At 39.7% G+C, this 9,511-nt stretch overlaps 1 non-coding gene across 1 annotated transcript; it reads left to right on the plus strand.

Annotated features, from left to right (window-relative positions):
- Positions 1-8,175: 8,175 nt before the first annotated feature.
- Positions 8,176-8,282, plus strand: LOC141682276 (small nucleolar RNA R71). The gene has a single exon (XR_012559678.1). It is a non-coding gene; the product is annotated as a small nucleolar RNA R71 (small nucleolar RNA).
- Positions 8,283-9,511: the final 1,229 nt, after the last annotated feature.

A 9,511-nucleotide genomic window follows, 5' to 3' on the forward strand; every position in this document is an offset into this window, starting at 1 on the left:
CTAAATCGAAGAATACAAAAGTGAAAACTAAATCTTCTTCTCCTTAGCCGTCCTGTGTGCTTTTGGTCTTCTCTATGTTCTCCCTGGCTTCCTTATTCTTAAAAACATCATCTTTTCTTTATATATATATAGCCCCGGATGACCTGGACTCTCGTAATAACCAAATTATAATCAAATCAGGATTCTGCATAAATTGGCTGGCGCAGGTGCACTTGATATAGGCGCGGGCGCGCTCTGTGTCTGACAAATGGGGCGCGGGCACGCTCCTTTGGGAACGGGTGCGCCGGCTTTCTGTAGAAATTCTGCAGCTTTGTTCTTTTTGCGCTCCATCCTTCATGCAAACTTCCACGACTCCTTCCCTGATCTCTTATTAACATATAATCATTTAAAAGCTCATTTCCACCTCTGACTATTTTCCTGCAATGACTCAACATAAAATACATCAAAAACACCAAATACTTGAGTCCAAAACACCAACTTAAGCCGATATGGAGCGTTTCAAGTAGATATAAAATCTACTTATCACATCCCCAAACTTAAATTGATGCTTGTCCTCGAGCATGAACAGACTCGACACTGATAACAAAACTATTGCATGAATGCAACTACGTGAAAACGCAACTAAATGAAAATGCAACGATACCCTCAGAATGACCATAACCAAATCAATAAGCAATGTCTCTAAGAATGCAATGACTTTAAACATAGTTCAACTAAATCCCATAAACCAACATACAAACCAGAAATGTGCGTGTATGAGATGCTTATCAAATATACTCTCAACATCAGATCAATAACCATATCCTATCCTTCACCAAAACAATCACAAATTTATAAAGAGAATAGACGTTAAACACATAATGACTCACAACACCTCAATTTTACTAGAGTTATACAAGGATCATGCTATAATACTGAAACACATCAAACAAAAATGCTTATTTGATCGTGCAATGAATGAGGTCCCAAAGGACTTATATAACAATACCCATATAGCGAGCGTTAGGTTAGCGGATCCTAGATTATTCGAGCCTTAGGGCACTAGGCACAAAGTCCTCTAGAACTTAATTGCTCGAGTATTAAAGAGCTCACCCTTGGTCAATTCTGCATATACCAACACATTTTTTTTTCTCATTTTTAACGATTCCGAATGAGTGTGTTTCGCTCCATCTCATTCAACCCTAGACTACTTATAAAAATATGAGCCGGCTACTAGCCATTTGACGCCTAATTTTATTCACAACTAGAAATGATATCCATGTTTTTCCCTAGTTTAAGAATTCAGTGTTCCTACATCATTAAGAGAATAACAAAAATTTTAAATATAACTAAGAGATTAAATTCCAACAAATAGACAAGTATGATCATGATCTAGTTCAAAAGCAACCTATAAGACTTGTGAAAAAACTTTGTTTCTGGGCATGCAAATTAATTTATTAGGACATAATCATCACTTTATTCGACATCACTACACTCAAATCAACACCAACCTACCAATCAGAAATATCTCATCCTACTGGATCATGTTATATGCATACAAATGCAACTACATGGACTCACATAATAATATAAATAAATATGCAAACAAATATGACCTATATGAACAATCATGCAAAAATAATGAATGAACTACAACTAAACATGCAATATGAATCTATATGAACACGACACACAACTAATCCTTACATTATCACCCCCAAACTTAAAATATTCAATGTCCTCATTGAAGGTAATAATAAGGATAAAAGGCATACCTAGTCTTCGGTGGGATCACCCTCCTCGGGTGGAGAATCAGGTGGCGGGTAAACAGTGCTTGATCCAAATACAAGCCAATCAACCTCGACATTAGTGGCTCTAAAAGCAGTACTCAAAGCCTGTATTAAATCCTGCGCAAAACGGTTGTGAATGTCATGCATGGCATCCAAACGCCTAGTCAATCTCCTTTACTGAGCATCTCTAAGTCCAGTCCTATCCCATGTCTACTGTGCACGAGAAGATCTAACGGCTGCACGAGAGGATCTAGCAGCTGTCTGCTGTGCCTGAGAAGAACCCCCTTCATACGTCTGGTCAGCTGGCTGGCCACCCGGTAGATGATCATATGTATAACCCAATCCCTTCTCATGGGCTTTACGGCCATACCACTCCTGCATTAACGAAATCATCGAGCTATCAGTGAGAGCACTCGGCATCTATAACTACTCATGCTCGGGATATCTAACACCAACCGAAGTACACAACTTTGTAACAATAGAGGCATGAGGAATCGCCCCCGTGGTACCCCTCACAGAAAACGCAACATACTCTAATGAATCACATAGCCGAGGTCAACATATTCTTCATTCAAAATCTCCCACAGAAGAATAGCCCGATCCACAGTAACCACATATGAATGTGAAAATGGCATGATATTAGCACACACAAATAGGTTCCAAGCCCTAGCATACCTGTTCATACAAGAATCAGGAAAAGTAAGCGGCTCGGTGGTGCCCGCTTTGTACTTCCACTTCGTGCCTGGAACACACAACTCTGCCAAAATGTAATCCAAGTCCAAATCCTCCCTAGTCTTCTACACCCAATCACCAGTAGGCTTAGGCCTCACCGGTTGATTAATAACCCGGTGAATAGAAGCAGGCAGGTAATCCACAGTCAAACCCCGAACCATAGAAAATCCATTCTTCTCAGCCTTAGAATTGGCTTAAAACTCCCGTACAATGCTCAATGGAACCGCAGCTGGTACCTCATAAAAACTCTCACAACCCTTCTCTACAATCATCTCCAAAAGATTCCAATCTTGAGATGAAGGCAAAAATCCCCTCTCCTTAGCCACCGGTTTAGACATCAACCAAGTGAACTCCACCTGAGCCTCCAGTGAAGTAAATCTACTCTCCATGCCACCCACACTGGAATCCTCGGTAGACGAGGGATGGGTGCTACTACTCCCCGTGGTTCGTGCTTTTTTGGGTGCCATAATCATAAGTGATAGCGATTTGGGTGTAAGTATTTTATGTAGGAGAGGCTAGGGTTTGTGGGTATAAAAAAACTGTTTACATGTATGTATGTAGATGTATATATATGTAGGATAGGGATAGGAGGAGTGGGAAGTTGTTTAGGGTGTAGAAATAGGGTTAGATTTATGGTAGAATTCAGGTTTGGACTTGGGTTAAACTGAATTTCTGTTTTTTCACTTTTTTCCTTTTCCAGGGACATCGCGCGGGCGCGCTTGGTTAGGGTGCGACGCGCCTGGCTCCTGTAATTTTTTTTTCATTTTTTTTCATTTTTTTCTTTTTCTTCAGCAAAAATACAACAAATCCATGGGTTGTCTCCCACAAAGCGCTTGTTTTACGTCTTTAGCTTGACGTGAAATTTTGAAATCAAGTTGTCACAAGAACGCCGCTCACCACCGAACGGTTCACCGTATCCCCATAATAATGCTTCAACCTATGACCATGTACTTTGAACGCTTAGTCGGGATGCTTATCAAAAATTTCCACAGCTCCATGTGGAAACCAAGTTTTGACAATGAAAGGACCTGACCACCGTGACTTAAGCTTTCCTGGAAAAAGTCGGAGAGAAGAGTTGAACAATAGAACTTGCTAACCAGGCACAAATATCTTGTGCACTGACCTCCTATCATGCCATCTGTTGACCTTCTCCTTGTATCACTTATTGTTTTCATAAGCCTGTAAATGAAATTCATCGAGTTTATTAAGTTGGAGCATTCTCTTTTCTCCAGCAGCTTCCATATCAAGATTCAGCTTCTTCAAAGCCCAATATGCTTTATGTTCTAGCTCTGCAGGAAAATGACATGCCTTACCATATACCAACTGGAAAGGAGACATGCCTAGAGAAGTCTTGAATGATGTTCAGTAGGCCCAAATAGCTTCATCTAGCTTCAAAGACCAATCTTTTATTGACGGACTCACAACCTTCTCCAAGATTCGCTTGATCTCTCGATTAGAGACTTCAGCTTGCCCATTAGTTTGAGGATGATAAGCTATGGCCACACAATGATTCACATGATATCTTTCCATTAATGCAGTAAATTTGTGATTGTAGAAATGTGATCCATCATCACTGATTATGAACCTTGGAGTACCAAAATGTATGAATATCTGCTTATGAAGAAAATTGATCACCACCTTAGCATCGTTGGTTGGCAAAGCTTTAACCTCAACCCATTAAGACACATAATCCACTGCCAAAAGAATATATTGATTATTGCATGATGAGACAAATGGACCCATGAAGTTTATTCCCCAAATATCAAAAATCTCAACTTCGAGAAGCGCATTGAAAGGCATCTCGTCTCTCTTGGACATATTTCCAACTCATTGGCAGCGATCACATCTCAACACGAACTGATGAGCATCTTTAAACTAAGTAGGCTAGAAAAATCCCGCTTGAAAGATATGGATAGTTGTCTTCTCTCCACCATAATGGCCACCGTATATAGTAGAATGACAGTCTCGCACGATACCCTCCATCTCACTATACGGAATGCACCTCCTGATAATCTAATCTTCCTCTTGTCTAAACAAGAATGAATCATCCCATCGATATGACTTCACCTCATGTAGAAACTTTTTCCCTTGAGCAAAAGAGAGTTTTGGGGGAATAACATTACTCACAAGATAGTTCACAATATCTGCAAACCATGGTTCTTCTTCTTGCACCCCAAAAAGTTGCTCATCTGGAAAAGATTCATTGATCAACGTCTTATCCTGTGAAGCTTTGCCTTGATCTTCCAAACATGAAAGATGACCCGCTACCTGATTTTATGTACCTTTCCTGTCTTTGATTTCCAGCTCGAATTCCTGTAACAAGAGAATCCATCGTATCAATCGAGGTTTGAATCTTTTTTCGAGACCAGATATCGAATAGTAGCATGATTAGTGTACACCTTCACTTTTGTCCCAAGCAAATAAGATCGAAATTTCTCGAAACCGTAAACAATTGCCAAAAGCTCCTTCTCTATAGTAGTGTAATTCAGCTGAGCACCATTAAGGGTTTTACTAGCATAGTAAACCACATGAAAAATGTTCTTCTTTCTCTGGCCAAGAACAGCTCTAACTGTAAAATCACTAGCATCACATATTATCTCGAAGGGCTTATTTCAATCAGGTGCAGTAATAACAGGTGCCGTAGTCAAACTATTTTCAAACTCTCGAAAGCAGCCCAACATTCTTTATCAAATTTGAAGGGAACATCCTTCTCCAACAGATTGCACATGGGTTTAAAGATTTTGGAGAAGTCTTTGATGAATCGCTAATAAAAACCCACATGACCAAGAAAACTGCGGAATCCTTTAACTGAGATTGGTGGAGGCAGATTTTCAATAACCCCCACCTTGGCCTTATCCATTTCAAGACCCTTGTTAGATACCTTATGCCCAAGAATGATACCCTATTGCACCATGAAGTGACATTTTTCCCAGTTGAGCACCGAATTGGTCTCAACGCATCTTTTCAGCACCAAGCCAAGATTATGCAAACACTCATCATAAAAATAACTGAACGCAGAAAAGTCATACATGAACACCTCCACATTAGTACCAATCATGTCTAGGAATATGACTATCATGCATCTCTGAAAAGTAGCAGGTGCACCACAAAGTCCGAAAGAAACTCGAATACCCATGTCTGGGAAAGCGAAAGTGCCAAAAGGACAAGTAAAAGTGGTCTTCTCTTGATCTTTTGGGGCAATGCAAATCTAATTATAGCCCGAATACCCATCCAGAAGAATATAATACTCATGGTCAGCCAACATGTCAAGCATTTGATCAATGAATGGAAGAGGGAAGTGATCATTCCTGGTGGATTTATTCAGCTTCTGATAATCCATGCATACTCTCCATCCTGTGACTGTCCGAGTAGGAATGAGCTCATTATTTTCATTAGCAACAACTATAATGCCTCATTTTTTAGGCACACACTACACTGGGCTCACCCATGAACTATCAGTAATAGGATAAATGATCCCTGTATCCAGCCATTTAAGAATTTTTTTTCTTCAATACCCCCTTCATGATAGGATTGAGTCTTCTCTGTTGTTCAATGGTTGGATTACTTCCTTCCTCAAGCAGAATTTTATGCATGCAATAAGAAGGGCTGAGTCCTTTGATATCAACTATAGTCCATCCGATTGCTGATTTAAACTCTCTCGGAATTCTCAAGAGCTTGTCTTCATCACTACCTGAAAGGTCAGATGCAATAATAACAGGTAAAAAACATACCTCAAGTGATCAGGCAGTGGTTTTAGTGCAAGTGTGGGAGCTTCCTCAATAGATGGTTCGAGACGCTCCTGAGAATTTTTAAGCTCTGATAATCCAAGACACTCGAATGGCAAGTCCAATCTCCTTTTCCACGGAGATGCATTCAAATACTGCAGTTGCTCTTCCCCTTCTTCATCTTCACTATCAGATTCCCCTGTTAAGGCTCTCTCTAAGGCGTGAATCCTTAGCAATTGATCAAGCTCCAAATTTACTACTGAATCGACCAACTCTACTCTAAAGTACTCCTCTTCATCAGTAGGGAATTTCATTTCATTGAAGATATAAAAGGTAACGTCCTAACCCTAAACCCTCATAATAAGCTCACCCTTCTACACATCGATCAGAGTTCGACCAGTAGCTAAGAATGGTCTCCCCAAGAAAATGGGAATCTTCTTATCTTCCTCAAAGTCCATAATGACAAAATCAGCAGGGAAGATAAGTTTTTCCACCTTAACCAATACATCCTCCACTACACATCGCGAATAAGTAATGGATTCATCAGCCAATTTTGGATCAGGAAGACCAAGTTTCTTGAAGATAGACAATGGCATCAGATTGATGCTAGCTCCCAAGTCACATAAACACTTATCGAAAGATAACTCGCCAATGGTGCATGGTATCGTGAAGCTTCCTGGATCTTTAAGTTTAGGAGGTAGTTTCTGTTGTAGCACCGCACTGCACTCTTCCGTTAGAGCAACGGTTTCCAACTCCTCAAGCTTTAACTTAGAAGATAGAATACCCTTCATGAACTTAGCATAGTTGGGCATCTGCTCTAGAGCTTCCGCAAAAGGTATGTTAATATGCAATTCTTTAAAACCTCCAAACATTTGGCAAATTGCTTGTCAAACTTCTGCTTCTGAAGTCTTTGAGGATATGGAGGAGGAAGATAGACTTGTTTATCTCCTGTATTTTGTTCAGGAGTAGTGTTTTCAGTAGACGTATTCTTCGTTTCCACTTCGACCCCCTTCTGTTCAGCTGTTTCCTCAAGAAATTTATTTTCTGAAGCTGGAAAGGGTGCGGGCGCGCTTGATATGGGCACGGGCGCGCCCACCTTATGGAGAAAATTTTCAGATTCTTCATTTTGATGATTTTTAGGGCTAGCGACCTTTCCATACCTCAAGGTGATTGCCTTCAGCTGATCCTTGACTTCCTTCTTGCCTAGATTAGCTTCTGTATCACTAGGAAGAGTTTCTTGTGGTCGGTTCAATAAAGCATTGGCAATTTTCCCTATTTGATTATCTAGAGTTTGGATTGAAACCGCTTGGCTTTTACACATCAGCCTCAACTCCTCCAATTCGGATTTTTTATTCAAAGATGGACCTGCACCTTTATGAGATTGTTGTTGCATTCCCTGTGGCTGAAATTGTTACCTTGGTGCAAACTGTTGCTGAAAACCAGGAGGATTGAAAAGCTTGTGTCCAAACTGCTGGTAAGGTTGTTGCATACCACCCTGATTATTGCTCCAGCTGAAGTTCGGATGGTTGCGGTTGTTAGGATGATAAGTGGCAGGAACTGGTTGTTGTGGTCTCTGAAAATTGCTCACAAACTTAGCCCATTCACAAGATATAGCACATCGCTCCGTCACATGTGCACCTACACAAAGCTCACAAACACTTGCAATCTGATGAACTCCATAGTTATCCAGATAATCCACTTTCATAGTTAACGTCTTTAGCTGAGAAGCTATAGTCGTAGTTGTATCCACCTCCAAAATTCCTGCTACCTTTACTTGTGGTAGTCTCTGAGTTGGATTCTGATATTCATTAGCGGTCATCATCTCAATTAGCTTATAAGCTTCCTTATAGCTCTTAGCCCATAAAGCTCCACTTGATGATGCATCGAGCATAGGTCTCGACTGTGTTTCCAAACCATTATAAAAGCAATTTATCACCATCCAGTCAAGCATTCCATGATGAGGACACATCCTAAACATCTCCTTGTAGCGCTCCCAGGCGTCACATAGAGATTCACCTGATTGCTGCGTAAATTGAGTACAAACATTCCTGATTGTAGCTGTCTTTGGCATAGGGAAGAATTTTGTAAGAAATTTTTGAGCAAGATCCTCCCATGTCGCAATAGAACCTGGTGGTAGAGAGTGCAACCATCTCTTAGCTTTATCCGTCAGAGAAAATAGGAAAAGTCTCAATTTCATACCATCTTCTGAAACATCATTGAACTTCAAGGTGTCGCAGATCTCGATGAAATCCCTAATATGCATATTGGGATCTTCTGTTGGAGAACCCCCAAACTGGACTGAATTATGTACCATTTAAAATGTGCCAGGATTGAATTCAAAGGTATTAGCTGCAATGGCTGGTCTAACAATCCTAGACTGAATGTCATTAATCTTTGGTTGAGAATAATCCTTCAATGCTTTCGTTTCTGCTGTTGGTTCTCCCATCGCAATAATCACTTCCTTTTCTACTTCTTTTATTACTTTTTTCCCCTTCTTCAACTTCGTCTAGTGTTTCCTTACGAGATTGAGGACGTATTCACATACACGCTCTCTAAAGTACCTGAAACACACGAACAAAGTAAACCTTGTAAGAAAATAATCTGAGTCAGTGAACTTTAACGACCACTGATGACAAGCACATAAACTAAATTTAACACCGATCCCCGGAAGTGGCGCCAAAAATTTGTTTGCACAAAACCACGCAAGTGTACGTGATATCAAGTAGTATAAGATTAAGTTAAGTTCGTTCCCACAGAGATTGGTTTAAACAGAATATGCACATATGCAACAATGTATAGTTATTATTCACCGCTAAGACAAGTATCAATTTTGAGTTGATTAACTAATTAAAGTGATTATACTAGCATCCATTAACTAATAGAATAAAACTGATTTACTTATATGAGATAAAATATGAGATTCTAACTTCATTAAATACTTCATTCAGAGTTTATGCATTTAATCTTAGCATGTGATGGTGATGACAACTAATCAGATAACACGAAATTAGTATACGCTATCTTTTGATATACGTATACCCTACTACTAAACATCCATAAATAAAACAGAAGTTGAGCAGACACCAATTATGATTACTCCCTATATGTCTATAAGATTTGAAAATATAACGGTTTAATGAGCAAGTTATCTACTGAGATTAAATAGGGCAGCGTAAGATGGTTAAAATTACACTACGAATCATGCAAGACAACATACATAAACCTATGCTAGCATGGCAAGTTCTAAACCTCTATATCCACTTTTGCTTCAACAAAGATTAACAA

Source organism: Apium graveolens, chromosome 8 (genome assembly GCF_009905375.1).
Source record: "Apium graveolens cultivar Ventura chromosome 8, ASM990537v1, whole genome shotgun sequence".
In the NCBI taxonomy this organism is placed as follows: Eukaryota; Viridiplantae; Streptophyta; class Magnoliopsida; order Apiales; family Apiaceae; genus Apium; species Apium graveolens.